Source organism: Periophthalmus magnuspinnatus, chromosome 19 (genome assembly GCF_009829125.3).
Source record: "Periophthalmus magnuspinnatus isolate fPerMag1 chromosome 19, fPerMag1.2.pri, whole genome shotgun sequence".
NCBI lineage: Eukaryota > Metazoa > Chordata > Actinopteri > Gobiiformes > Gobiidae > Periophthalmus > Periophthalmus magnuspinnatus.
Window position 1 is genome coordinate 27,916,599 of NC_047144.1, and position 16,031 is coordinate 27,932,629.

Genomic DNA, 16,031 nt, shown 5'->3' on the forward strand with positions numbered 1-16,031 from the left:
TAATGATCCACGGATGTCATAACTATACAGCAGACACAAGCACAATAGGTCTCCTTCCAGAGTAATACACATTTGAATCTGTATGACTGCACTCACACTGTAGATGATTTTAAATGATGTCATTATGTAAATAAGGCTTGTAAATGTCATATAGTTTACATTTTCATTGTGCTTATCCTGAGTGACTGCCAGTGCAACGCTGGACTGTATGTCACTGTGGAGCTTATTTTTTTAATCTATTAACACATAAGACAACACATAGACAAAAACTTTTTTGTTTTAATTTTTAAAAGAAGACACTTTAAGTTGTCTTGTCAAAATAGCATAATACATTGCATTATATTAGCAGATATTTGGCTGACCATGAAAAACATAACAAAAGAACCACAAGGACAAGTAGAGTCTAGACCCATCATCCGGGGAACAGAACATAGTCTTTGTCCATGTGATAAAAAAAAAAAAACAAAAAAAAAAACTCTAATCAGCTAAACCTACATTTTGAATTTCATGTCTAAATCTTGCCTAAGGCTGTATTTGCACACCGTGGTACTGTATTGATCCCAGTTGACTTGGCTTGGTCCTGTTCAGGTCCTAGTTTAGTTCCTGTTTAGTCTGTTTTTAGATGTAGTGTGTAATGGCCTAAAATCTATCTTGTCAAAAGTCTTAAACCACATTGTTAGCTTGTAAAAATGTGGGTTATTTTGTTCATGTACATTGTAATGTGTGTTATTCTTGTGCCACACTCCTCTGTTATCTCTGTTCCACAGGCCTGCTCTGTCCCAGCTCTGTCCCAGCTCTGTCACTGCAGGAAGGAAGCGATCAGCCTCATGCAAACTGACCTCCAGGCAGCATTTGCATCTCCTCTGACACCCTATGACACCCACTGACACCCTCTGGAACCCTGACCTGATGTAGAAGACAGGCTCTCCTCTGCTCTGAAACACCGGGGCAAGGCATGAGTTTCTAAAGGAGGACACATGTGGATGCTCACAGCAGCGAGGAGAAGCAGGCAGCATCAGAGGTGCAGCACCAGGTAAGAGCTGACATGAGAAGGTTTCCATGTATGTGCTGAGCAGACCAGTTCTGTGCATGGTGATTCTACCGTGGTTTGTTGGTTTGGACTACAAACTGTTTTGGATATGAACTGTGGCATTATCCAAGACAATATATAAAAGGCTCCATATTACGCTGGTTTGTTATAATGTTGTGTACACACCAAAACATACCTGGAGTTGAGTTTTTTGTATGCTTTTGATGAGGTTACAGCATTATAACATGGTTTAAACCTCACAAAAGTTAATTTTGTGTTATACTGGACCTTTAGAGTGCATAGAGGTTTTGACGATTGGATTCTATTCAAGTTGGTGGGATAATACCTGTTGTAAATATAAATTATAGTTTTATACCAATCATGAAGAAAATCGCAAAGATAAGTTGAAAACTGGTTGAAAATCACCAGAACTGGAGAGTTCGACTTTCATATTCATGACATCACACAAAGTAAGGCACCATTAAAATAAAGGTGTTTTCTTATATGTGTACGTGTGGAATTTCTGTACACACTGGAGAAGTTCTGGCCTAGTGAAGAGCATGGTTGCTAGGTAACAGTTATGGAATTCCCTAGATGTCATCATTTCCAAAGAGGAATTACAATTTGAAATAAAAAAAAATGACCAGTTTGAAAAAAAAAAAAAAGTTGGAGATGTTATTCCTTACTCTAGAATGTTCCACACACACAGTGGCATTTAACTTGATTTTTCAGTTAGGTATTTTTATTGCTAAAAATATTTTTATAATGCCTTTTTACTGTGAATAAAATGCATTGCAAAAAGGTGTCAGTGAGGGTGCATCTCCACGTCTCATCTGCTTGTCTCCATGGAGATAAATAAGTTTACAGTCATACTGTGGAACATTCCAGGCAATGTCTGTATGGAGATATGTCACCCTGCATTCCAAGTGGACGGTTCACCACCTGCTTGTCTTTGGAGATGTTATTTCTTTGCTTGGAATGTTTTTAAATAATGTATCTATCTCCACAGAGACAAGTATAGTGGTGTATCCACGTCACAGGTCTGTGAATAGGTGACGCTGCTCACAGCAGAGAGAAGTGTTTTTTCGTTTGTTTTTTTAAGCAAAAAAACCCCCAAAAAAACAAAGAAAAGTTGAATGTGATACTGTAGAACATTCTAGCCAAAATAATAAACTCCAACAACCACTAAAAAGTTTAAGTGTTATACAGTATATAACCCTCAGAAGCTTGTCATGTTGTTGATATCATCTTGTATTCAAATGTCAGAAAATAACTGTCCTTATCTTTTTCTCTGCTGATCCAGGCTACAGTCATGTTTGGATAAGCTTTCAGTGCAAAATGCTTAGCTGGAATTATCAGGGGATGTCACATCTGAACAATCTCTCCTTTCAATTTAACAACACTTGGGCAGAAACAGTTCAGAGCATTGACAGTAGGATGTGACAAAAACACATACATTAAAAAAATCACATTTTTGATCTTGCCATATTGTTTGATCACAATTTGTATTATATTTTATATTGAATTATTATCTACCTTGTTGCATTGTACTTATTAAATTACAGATGTTTAAAAAAGATCTTGCCTAGTGATGTCAGCTCTTACCAAATAGTTGATGTGACGATGTAATATTCTGGTCCAACCACTTCACAGCTGATTTCTAGCTTTGTTTTTGTTTTTACCTTTCAAAAGTGTATGTTTAACCACATAGGGTTACCAGTGTGTATGTCACTAACTGCCAACCACTGCTAATGCTATCTTAGCCCAGCCTAGCATCTGCTTCTCTATTTAACATGAGCTGTGTTGAGGAAAATGAGGAAAACTAGAAATGTTAATTGTTTTCAATCAGCTGGTGGACCTGGAAATGACATCACACTTTCAGTAACAACTCTATAGAGACTGATAAGTGTAATGCCATACTGTGGCACATTCAGACAAAGCAACATCTCCATGGAGTGAAGTGGTAAAGTCTCCAAAAAAGTGTTCTGTAATTTTTCATGGGGAACACTTGGTTGTCTCCATGGAGATGTTATTTCTTTGCTTAGAATGTTCCACAATATGGCATTGTACTTATCTTGAATTCAGAATCAGAAGACTTTTATTGCCATCGTTTGTGAGCACACAAACTACTCACTCACTTCGGTGATAAAGTGCAACATAAAACACAGTGAATAAATACAAATACAAATAAGCGCAGGTACAAAGTTAAAAAAGATATGCTTAAAAAATAAAATAAAATACTTAGAGGTAGAAAATATATACAACAGCAGCATCAGAACAACAGTGCAAATTACAAGTGTTGCTCAAAATACCTTAAACACATGCATTCGTACTGTAAGTGAGTCGCCTGTCCACAGATTTGATCTTTAAATTGGTCTAGTGGTATCACATTCTTGTCTCTATGGAGATTTTGCTTTCCATATGCTGCAGAATGAACTGAGCGTCGTGCAGAACTGAACTGTGTGTTTGTATTGTTCCCAAATGTCCAAAAGTCTGTTCTCTATAAAACATGTGTGAGCCCAGACCAAACTGCAGCCCACTGTTTATTGTGAATTCATAATGTGTTTGACATTTCCAAATTGAAATCTACTGTCTCTACTGGTTTTGCATGACACATTTTGCAACATGGAGGAACAAGCGTGTAGTGTTTAACGGCTGTTGAATGCTTTTTAACCTGACAGTCATACTTTGTGGTAGGTTTGTACTTGAATTTTCTGCATTGGGGAAAGGCCTTCTTAGTGACTACTCATGATTTAAAGAGCAAGATTTTAAGAATTTACTTTTTTGATCTTTGACCTTTGTTATACTGTACCTCAAAAAGATGCCTGGAGCTGTATTCTTCTTAATTCCTGCTTGTTTTATTAATCCATTAATCCAAAGTTATCTTCTCTGAGAACTCAAAAATGTTCAGTTTGTATTTGACCAGTTTTGTTGTGTCTCAGATAAAACTTGAGGAATTTTAACTGTAACTTTTCTAGTGAATGTGATGTATGAGGAGTATGTGACCTGCTTTTCCTATTGATATGTTATTGCTTTGCTACAGGTATAATTCAATGTATCTATGTATCAACTGTTAGAATTGGTAATAAATCATTACACTTAAAAAAAAAAGTTACACTGAAAAAACATTCTTACTGTGAGCGTGCTTACTTCCACAGATCTGACCTGTAACTTGGCCTGTTGGAGTGACCTTATTGTCTCCATGGATAAGTTGAATGGAACATTCCAGGCAATGCATCATCTCCGCAGACACACAGAGCAGAAAAGTTACATGGTGTGGCTTTAAGGTCCAAGCTGCTTATCTTATTAAACCATTACCACTTACTGTGTTTAGCTTTAGTTTAGTTTGCTTCCTCTGTGACACTGTAAATATCATAGACAAAGTAGGAGGATAAACAGCTTGTTGCAACCTATACATTCTGGTTGTCTGTATTCCGTGACTTGCTGCAGCCCATTGAGTATAACAATGTATAATGAATGCTACTTGTTATGATTTTCTAATTAGCCAAACTGATATTTTTAAAGATTAATGTTGTGAATAAACATGTGCGTATGATTGCGCTGCCTATGGGTTCTGTAATTACATGCTATGACATGAGTAATTGCATTGAAAAGCGCTTTGTTTAGATTGTTCACAAACGGTCCAGCTGTCAAACATCTTTTGTGATCGCACTTTACATGGAACTGTCAAACTCCTCATTACGTCATATAAAAATGCACCATGAGCCTGTGTTAGCCTGAACTGTGCTGTTCGTACCTGTGTTAGCCTGAACTGTGCTGTTCGTACCCGTGTTAGCCTGAACTGTGCTGTTCGTACCCGTGTTAGCCTGAACTGTGCTGTTCGTACCCGTGTTAGCCTGAACTGTGCTGTTCGTGCCCGTGTTAGCCTGAACTGTGCTGTTCGTACCCGTGTTAGCCTGAGCTGTGCTGTTCATACCTGTGTTAGCTTCTCCTGTGCTGTTCATACCTGTTAGCCTCACGTGTGCTGTCACCACCTGTGTGTTGTAAATTCAAAGTGAGTAATTGTCTTATCAGAGCAGTCAAGGGCTGATAGAGTGTGGGTAGGGCAGGAGAACAGTGACATAACTGTACTATGCAGTACGATTAATAATGTTTTATTGTTGCCGTGGATCCTTGTACACTAATATACCTTACATCTAGACAAAACAAATTAGCAGCCTTTTAGGTAACTCTAGTTGTGTATGAACTAAAACACACACAGGGTGTGGATTTCAATAGCTTAAAACAATTATTGTTATTGTAATTGTTTTTAGGCCCGTGCCTGGGACAACGTAGGGTTAGGGTTATGTAAGGGCTTATATATGCAACTATTAGCAATCATGGAATGTATCTGGTTAACATAACAGCAATTAGCTTGTTAGGCCTGAGCCTGGGACATCGTCACAGCGAGGGACTCATTACAACCATCTGAAACCCAGAAAATTGCAAAAATGACGTAGTAAACACGCACCGACATGCCAGTTAGTGGTGTCAAAAGTTAGAACTCGACGAACTCTAATTGTCACCGAAGCCCACGAAGACATCTGAAATTTGGCATGGACATTCCCATACTGAACAAAAAATCCAATGAGAACAAGATGCCATTGCCATGGCAACGTTTGAAATTTCTCATTGAAATACATGATTTTTTTTAATTAACTGTGATGAAAAAAATGACTTTGTCATAGACTATTGAAATTTCCTACACCTGAAAATGTCAGAAATGCTGTCATTGGAATGAATGGCGTAGTATTACTCAGTCGCTGATTTTGGGGGGAGGGGCAATGTAAGCGGGAACGAGAGGCAAGAACTCCATGGTGGCATGTACCCGGCGGTCGCAAGGGGTGGCGAGGGCCTTTATCACTGCTTGCAGTTTTAATTATTATTGTTTTTAAGCCCGAGCCTGGGACAACGTCCCGGCGAGGGACTCATCAAAACCGCGCCCGGAGCCCAGAAAATTGGCAAAAATTAAGTAGTAAACACACCCCGACATGCCAGTGAGTTGTATCAAAAATTAGAACTCCACCGGCTCGAATTGTCACTAAAGACCGCCATCTCAAACTTTGATTTTCATTGGGCCAATGGGAGTCCGACTCGGAAAAAAGTCAACGTAAAAATCTGAAACTCACCTCAAAAAATAGAACATGTCAGGACATGACAAAAATGATATCATGGCTCCGCCCAAAAATGTACAGGAAGTCGGCCATATTTGATCAAACCTGGGAATGACAAAAGTGCACACCCTCACATTTAGGACATCTCCTCACACAGTTTTCATCAGAAACACATTTGGCCAAAACCCACTTAACCCATGTGCAAATATTATCAATTACATTTTGATTATGACTTTGGGTGTGGTCATGATGAATTTTCAACAAAATCGCAAATTATGGAATATTAAAAAAAAAAAAAAAAAATTCTTTTTCACACATTTTTTGTTGGGAAAACGCTAATACAGCATTTATGCACATTTGTGAGCTGAACGCAATGACATGCAAAACAAGGCACTCTCTCACAAAATGGCTCTCTAGCGCCCTCTTGAAATTTCATTTTCAAAAATTCATAGAAGACAATTTGTCACGGTCTTGTGAAAAAATTCACAGGGGCCTTATTTTTGATGGGGCACAATGTGAGAAAGTCACATGACTGTAGCTGTTATGGTTTAGGAGAAAAATAATGGGTGGAAAATGCGTTTCCATTATTATTATTATGATTGAAGCAATTTCTGACCCCCTGAATGTTAACAAAAAGTCAATTTTTTTGTACCTGAAATTCAAGGTTGGTGAAAAATGTATTATTTTGATGTTCAAAAAAAGTTACGTTTCAAAATGCCTCAGTGCCACTTAAAAAAAAAAAAAAAAAAAAAATTACATTACGGCAATGAGAGACCATTTTCATTGTAGATAAATTAAATTTGGTACAAGTAGAGCACATGTCAAGCCAAGTAAAAAATTATATTATGACCCCACCCTAAACCCTACAGGAAGTCGGCCATTGTGGGCGGAACCCAATTTTTTTTCAAAATTTTCACTCCCACATTTGAATTTTTTACACCATGGATTTTAATTCAAGAAACCTGCAAATTGGTCAAAATGAACTAAACCCATGTGGGATTATAGGCTACTCTTTTGGATTTTTTGAAGTCATAAAATGTGGGTGTGGACACTTTGAGATTTTAATTCATGCTTTTATCACCAATCGTTTGGATTACTGTAATGCCCTTTATACTGGTCTGAACCAAACTTCTCTCGCACGTCTCCAACTTGTTCAAAATGCAGCTGCTCGCCTTTTAACTGGTACAAAAAAACGGGAACACATTACTCCTGTTTTGATGTCCCTACATTGGCTCCCTGTCTCTTATCAAATTGATTTTAAAATTCTTTTATTTGTCTTTAAATGCCTCCACGGCCTCGCTCCGCAATATCTGTCTGACCTGCTTCAACCCTATGCTCCTGCTCACTCAGGTCTGCAGATCATTCACTCTTAGTGGTCCCAAAAATGAGGAGGAAACTTCGAGGGGACCGGGCCTTCTCTGTGGCTGGTCCCAAACTGTGGAATGCATTGCCCCTGCACATTAGACAGGCTGAGTCACTCTCTACTTTTAAATCAGTTCTTAAAACGCACTTTTTCTCTTTAGCTTTTTATTGATATGTTGATTTTTATAGTGTATAGTCTGTAGTTATTTATTTGTATGTCTGTCATTTATCTGAGTTTTTAAAATGTCTGTTGTGTACTGCACTCTGGTCAACTCTGTTGTTTTTAAAGTGCATTAGAAATAAAGTTGGATTCGATTGGCCAGCCATTTTACATATGTCAAACATTACATCGCTCCACAGCGCTCCCTTGAACTTTTGAATGGTACTCAAAAAAATTTCTTTGTCACAAATATTTAATATTTGACATGCACATCCCTATTGCCATACTGAACAAAAAAGCCAATGAGAACATATCTCTATTTGCAAAGGTGTTGCCATGGCAATGTCCAACATTTCTCATAGAAATACATGGGTTCTGGTTGTTAACTGGGATGAAAAAATTTAGTTTGTAATAGACCTTCGAAATTTGGTACACATATTGCACTCATTATGCTGAACAAAAATGCTAAAGAAGACATGCCTCTATTTTCAACCGTGCAGGCGTGACAATGTCAGAAATTCACAGAGTAGTATTACTTAGACCAAACTCAAGGCCCGGGGGCCAAATGCGGCCCGTCACGTCATTTTATGTGGCCCGCGAGAAGGTAAATTAAGGCTTGACTGTCATTTTAAAATAAGTCTATACTGCTTTAATGTGTGCATTGACAATAAACTAATGAGATTTTCCCAACAAGTGACACTGAGAAATATTTGCAAATAATCATCCCAAATTGTTCAGGAAGAGGAAAATTGTCGGAGTGGAAGGCAGTTTCAAAAAAGGTGCTAAAGGTGAATACAAGTTTGTGCTTTAAGGAGAAAATCTGTATGTTTTTTGTGTTATGAGGCGGGGTCAGTACAATCTACATCGACATTTTGACACCAAACACAGAGTTAAGTATGAAAAAGTTAGCCTTCAAGAAAAACAACAATAATTAAAAGGCTAAAAAAGTCTGTTTTTGAAGCAATGCTGAAGGTGTGCTCTGACCAGATACATACTTTTAAAAATGTCAGGAAATACAGTTACACAGAATTACACAGACACGTAATATTTGCAACTTGAAAAAGTAATAAATACAGAAACAGTTATTTAACAAGTTTAAAAGTAGATACATTTATTTTACATGACATTTGTTCACATTTAGTGACATTTATCCTGCCGCACAGTTACATCTGGCCCTTGATGGCAGCCATTTTGCTGATGTGGCCCTGGGTGAAAATGAGTTTGACACTCCTGATTTAGACGCTGATTTTGGGGGAGGGGCGATGTAAGTGGGAAAAAAGGCAGGATCTTTGCGGTGGCATGTATCTCGCAGTTGCAGGCGGTGGCGAGCGCCTTTATCACCTTTTTCACACCTTTTTTTAATTTTTAACAAGGACAATAACCTGTCTAAATTGCAGATATGATTAGACTAAGAAAAATGACAACACCTCCATTTTTTGTTGATGACATAGGTAGAGGTATTCAGTTTAGAACTCCCTGCTTCTTACTGTACTTTAGTAGCTTACTTTTTTTCTCAACTATTTATTTCCACAAACTACCAGTTAACTGATGTAAAACTGCGATAAATATTTACCACCGGTACTATCCCATCAAGCCAAGTCAGAATTTGAAAAAAACAACAACATGAAAACCTGTACTTTAAGTGTTTGCAATGCAGAATACTACTACAGGTCACAATGCAGTCAGGATAAGAGTCATGTACAGAGGCTGAGTCAGCGTGTTAGTGAAGGTTAGTGAAAGCTGTTGATCTCATGTGATTTGTGAGCATGAGGATTCCACCTGACCATGATGAAAAAGACAACACAAGGACCACTCCTATCATCTTCCTGGGCCTCTGCACATGCTTACTTTACACGGGCAAAATGAAAACACATATTAGTTAAATGGCTTAAATTCAAGATGTGTATTTTTACACTAGTTTTGACGAGTCAGACCATAATTCTTGACTATTTCATTTGTTTCAAGATGTTGCTCTTACCCATTGGCAACTGTATTTTCTTATTCAACATAAATTATTCAAATCCAGATCTGAAGGTTGTTGTTTTGTGTGAATGATTTGGGAATGATATTTAGGCAATTATAATTTTATTAGCAAAACAAATAAAAAAAACAAACTGCATCCTAAACTAATACAGGTATCCTATGTATCCCATGTATGTGTTTGTGGGGAAAGTTTGTAGGAGGCTAAACTACAGTGTTTTTACATGACTGTTTATCATTATATATGTTGAATAGGTGTATATTATATGAACTTTTATATTTAAGAGTTTCATGGTCCAAATTCTGTGGAAAGCACTTTGTGTTGTCTGTGGTCATGAAAGGTGCTTTACAAATAAACTTAACTTGAGTCTGGGATAAATAATTGATGACATCTGGATTACGAATACCTCAACAGGTCAAACTCCATGTTGACTACTATGTTGGGTAATTATAGCACATGAGGACCTCCGCATGTGTCTTCTCTCATAGTTAACGATTCCAAAAACGTATTAAAAAAATCATTTATAACAATCCCCTGCCTAATATGGCCGTTGACCTTCAGATGGATGATAACTCTGATCGGTCAATAAATATTTGGTATGACGCATCAAAAAGTCCGTCAGATAAAAGCACGTTGGCTTCTTGGCACGTTGTCCGGCACCTTTCGCATTCCTGGGCGTGTTTATTCTGCGGCGCTGAGCCTCTCTCCTCCTCTCAAGCGTTTGTGACAGGGCTTATACAGATCCAACTTCATCAGATGTAATCCAGTTCTTAACCTTTTCTCTGCACTTCAAAGCACAGTCTGAAAAACGACCCCGGGCTAATTCGGCTCCCTGTACATACGGCAAGAGACGCAATTTGTCAAGTGTGCATTGCAAAGTTTGCGTCTATATTTTGGTTCCCGCATATTCACGCAGCTCGTAAAGTAGGGGGAGGACATTTGTAACTCAATGCACATGCTGAAAATGATTTCCATCAAGTATGCATAGTACTCTTACTCTTACTCTTACTTCTTAATGCAATTGTATAAACATTTTAGATCAATCAAGAAGGATAAAGTTGAACAAGTTGTTTTATCTGCATAATCTCTGAACTCTGTTCAGTCCGACCAGGCATCGCAGTGTTGTTTGTTCAAAATGAACGAGAGAAATGGTACAATTGGGATTTGTACAGTAACTTTCATGATTTAAAATGTAACTATTTACTATTACATGGCTACAAGTACAAGTACAGGTTTAAAAACCTAAAAAAAGTACAGTAATGTGAGTATTTGTAATTAATTACTTTCCACCTCTCCTTTAGGTTCTTATGTTATGTATTTAACATATCTTTTGGGGGATTTTTAACAAAGATATGGAGCAATGCAATGTCAAAAACTCATGAATGTAAAAAAAAAAAACTATAGAGAAGTATTTAATTTAAACTGCAATGGTCCAAATTATTCCTAATAATTATTATCTATGTTATAATGTTATTTCCTCATCACAAACATACCTGTAGTTTTGTTTTGTTTCATTCACACATGTTTAACGCATTAATTATGTATTAATTATGAATTATTCTTCAAGCCCCTGAAGAAGAAAGACTTTGTGGTTTATGTGAGTTGGAGAAGTGGAAGGTGAAGCTCATTTTTTGTTGTATTGTCCATTTTATGATGAATTTAGAAATCCTTTATTTGATGAAATGTTCACCCAGTGCACTGATATGTGTAATGACGACAACGAGATGAAATAGTTGTTTCATTCTAATGTTTATGAGTTAGCATCATTTCTCTGTAAAGCGGCAAATGAGTTTGTTTAAATGAGTCCATTGGTGTTTGTAACACACGTCTGGCAACTGGCCTGTTGTATTTTATTGTATTTTGTTAACGGTGTCTTATAAGGCTATTAAAGAGCTCAGCATTTTTTGAATACAAGACAAGACAAGATAGTAAAATCGATAGATGGATTCATGTTCATCACTTACCTTTTGAATTCCAAACATCCAAATTGTTTATAGTGCTGAGTTTATATGCGCATTTCTCACCTTTCAGAGATGAGAGCAGAAGCTAACAACAACTAGCATGCTAAGCAAGTACTTACTGCTTTTCAGACGTAAAGTGCTTTATAGTTAAACCAGACTTATTTTGACCTCAAGAGCTGCTTATAAGCTACAATAAACCTGTACTTGGGCAAGATACATTTTGCTCAAATATAGGGGAAAACATTGGTACATTTAAAGAAAATATAAATTCATGACCCAAATTTTTTTCCCTAGTACATATATATTGTATAAGAGTTGCTTGAGGTCAAAATATGCCTATTGTCTACTGTCTGCTTTTAATTCGACATAATTTTATTGTCTAAAAATCAGGAAAAGTGCTTATAAACTCATTGCAGTGAATAATTAGGATGCATAAGGTATGTGAGGACCAAACCGTATAAAAGTCATGAGTTTTTCACAGTTTGAAGACAGTAAAAATCAGGACATATCAAAGCTCTGCCTTAAAAATCATTCAGGCTCTCCATACGTACGGCAAGAGATGCAATTTGTCATGATTTGCCAATGTAAAGTTTGCATCTATATTTTGGTTCCCGTAGATCGGCATTGGGCTCCCGGCAGATTGTAAAGCACGGTGCCGACACTTGTAACTCAATGCACATGGAGCCAGTGATTTTGATAGAGAGGAGCTGGACTTTCATGCACTTATCAGCCTTCAGAGAAATATGGCAAACATTTAGGTTTTTTATGTGTCCGTGTTATGTATTTATAACTGGGAACAAAGTGAAGACCGTAAAGAAATGTGTTTTGGATATGGGACTGGAGATATAGTCCTGATTTATGCTCTACTCATTAAAAACACTTTATGGTACAATTTATGGAGTTGGTATTTTTTGATCCGGTATAGTGGTTTTCATAGTGGCAGGTGGGGTCCAAAACATGAAAACTGTGCAGCATTGTATGGGTCTGTGCAGAAATTATTAGTGCAACTCTCCATACGCATAGTAATGATACTTTTTAGTGACATCAGGCTGGGGGGGTTCTGCTTGCATGCCTATGACTGAATGTTCAGCAATTACCATGGTCATACAATGTACACATTAGGAAACACTGACAAAAAAAAGTTTTAAGATAGTGTGAAAACTCAAGAAAAAAGATTTAAACAAGACATTTTCAATACGTTGTGATCAATCCAAGCGTTTATGGTCTTGTTTAGGTGAGTGACTAACTGAAAAACTGTTTGCTAATGCTAGCTAGCTTGTCACCTGCTGTAGATCCAATTACCGTATTTTCCGGACTATACGTCGCTCCGGAGTATAAGTCGAGCAAGAACAGACATTTTATCTTCGAAGACAAGTTATAACAATAATAATACAATAGAGAACAACAGGCTGAATACAGCACGCTAACGTAACATATTTATATTTATTCAGCTACATGAAGCATAGACAGAACTGAACACGTGTCTGGTTTGTTAACGTAAGATATTAACAGTTAATCAGATAAATAAAGCAGAAAAAACAAGCGACAAGTTCACTCTGGATCTCACTCCAAATCACTAAATCCATTGAATTTTTCATTATCGGTGTCGCTTCTGAACAACCATTTGCTCATCCAAACCTCTTCTTCAGTTCTGGTCAGATTACTGGTGGATACTGCCTTATATTGGTCCTTCAATATCGGCTCTTCCTATCATTGTGACGCAAAATTCACCAAGGGTTGGATTGTTCATCCATTAATAGGGAACGTGAGCTGGGTTTAGGCCTGGATTTTAAAAAATGCCTTCAATATTACAATAATACAAAATCTTGCTATAAATTTCTCACCAGACACATTGAACTGGATCGAATCTTACCTTGCCAGCTACGCTCAATATGTCCGTATCCTATCCCATCAATCTGCTGCTCTCAGTCTCTCTACTGGTCTTCCCCAGCAGTCCACATTGACGCCTCTACTATTCTCACTTTACATGAATGCGTTCCCCTCTGTTTGCAATAATGTCTTCATACTGGTGTATGCCTATGATGCTGTGATCTACGCACATGACAGTAAGATATCTCAGGTGTCTGATGAACTCACAAACCTCATGGTTCAAGTCTCATCCTGGTTACAACCTTCTGATTCAAACTCAACACATCCAAAACCGTGGCCATGTTTTTCAACAAATCCAGTACCGCTTCCTGTACTGAGCCTGATGTCCTTGTCTCTGGAGAGTGGCTGCAGATTGTTTCAGAATACAAATGTCTCCAAACTATCATTCAAATCACACATCAATAAAATCCATCACATCCTTGACATTTGCCGCAAAATGATTCTGTCTCACATCACCTTACCTTCTACTTATCTGGTCACTGGCTACTACCACATCACTGAAAGCACTGCAATCACTCCACAAACACACTGTCAAAATCCTGGATGAAAAACCAAACCACTCTCACCACTGCCCAGCATTACACAAACACATTTTACTCAGCCTGGAAAACATGTTCAAATATTCAAACATCTGCCATAGCCTTTCATAATCTCCACCACTCAACATCAAAACCATCAGTCACAGCACTGCGTTATCCCCTTCAGAAAAAGTGCATTTGGTCAAACTGCTTTTTCTGTCTGCACTACATGTTACTGTAACTTCACACCCACAACCATTAGAAACACAAACATTTATAACGCTTTCAAAATACAGTTAAAACAATGGCTAAGTGTAAACCAGACCAGTGAACACTCATTATATCTGTGCTCACTGCCCCCTACTGGCCTCTTGTCCTGTACCTGTGTAAGTGTGTGTCTCTGCTGTGTTTCTGTTGGACTGCTGTTGGTTGACTGATGCCTCTGTGTCTTGTATCGCAAATAGTAAAAATATTTGCTTATAGTATACAGTCAGATTTGATCTTTGTGTGTGTGTGTGTTTTGTTTTTTGTTTTTTTAGGCCAACATTAAGATACAGACTACAGATGAAAAATAGCCTATTTCTATTATAATTCTGGCATATTTACAGACTTGTTCATTAATATGCAGTGTCCCGGAAATAATACATACATTAAAGGCCCAAAGTGGATCCTTGTGAGTTTTAATCCATGCTATAATGCTGTAAACATACCTGGAGTTTCATTCACATATGTTTGAGAAATCCATCATTATTAGCTCAAAATTAGCTCAAAATGCTCTGTTCCACCTTGTGATGTCAGTTGAGATCAGCAATTCCAGGGGTGAAATTATCCAGATAGTCCTCATCAAGGTGTCTGAGTTTAAAAACACAATGGAACACTTCCTGTATTACCACATGACATCACAAAGTGGAACAGAGTTTTCTGTTTGAGAGAAAAGCTCAGCCTAAATATGCAGGATTTGTTTGTTAAACGTGTGTGAATGAAACCAAACACAACTCTAGGTATGTTACTGATGACGAAACAAGATTGTAACATAAATTAGAAAATAGCATAATGGGCCCTTTAATAAATTTCTATCAGAGTCTCTAACTGCACTTTGATAGCTGATCCTTCCACACAGCGCCATACCGTTCTGAGAGCTAGCATCTCTGTTATTGCTAGAGATCTGGCAGCACTCCGCTCACGAGCCTGATTAGCCTGTTTCTGATGTAACCGACCAATCGCACAGATGTTCTCAATCCGCGTCTGCTGCCGTGAAGGCCCATTACTGCCATGATCACATCTGCACAAACATCTCAGCATTTCATATTTACCACTGCTCAATTAAACCCAGCCAGAGTTTACTCACCACGGCTTCAAGTGCTCACATGTGTTTGTGGCTAATGCTATTTACTGTAAGCATGTGTAAACTAGCATGTATGGCTGATCACATATGCTAGTATACAAACAAGGGAGGAGTGTGTCCGCCCTAAACAGCACTGTGGAGTTATGTCCACTAAACAAACTAGTGTAAGCTGTGAGGGGCTGCGGGTGGTGCAGTTGGGGTAGGTGCAGTGGGTGGTAGTGGAGGGGGGATGGTTGTTTGGTGGACACCCAGGTCTGTATACACTCCACAGGCCTTGTTTAGGAGGAGGACATGCTTTGGGTGTCTGTTAGGAACAAGGACATTTCTGTGGTTTGGCTGGAGGAAGCGCAGGAATCTACAACTGACAAAGGGTAAAATCAGGGCAGATCTAAGAAGGTGAGTGTATGGCCTTTAAGGAGACATTTGATGCTAAATTAACTTTTTCCCCACATCATTATGTTAATCAAAGTAGCATTTTATTTTTCATGTAATAAACCAAAACGTATTTTTGTTCTGGATTCCAGGCAAATTTTATAGTTGTCTCACCCAAACTTGTATTTGGAATGATTTGTGTATTTGAACAATCTTGAGCAACGCCATATTGCCGATGAACTCACGTTTTCACTGCCGCAGCTAAATGCTCACTGCTCTGTATTTACTTCATTCTCAA

General features: G+C 37.9%; 1 protein-coding gene across 1 annotated transcript in view; it reads left to right on the top strand.

The window, feature by feature from the left end:
- The first annotated feature begins 903 nt into the window (after positions 1–903).
- myocd (myocardin) overlaps positions 904–16,031 on the top strand; it is a 201,672-nt gene continuing 186,544 nt past the window's right edge. Inside the window, exon 1 of the mRNA XM_055229669.1 lies at positions 904–1,033. The gene's annotated coding sequence lies outside the window, so the exon portion shown is untranslated. The remainder of the gene's footprint in view (positions 1,034–16,031) is intronic.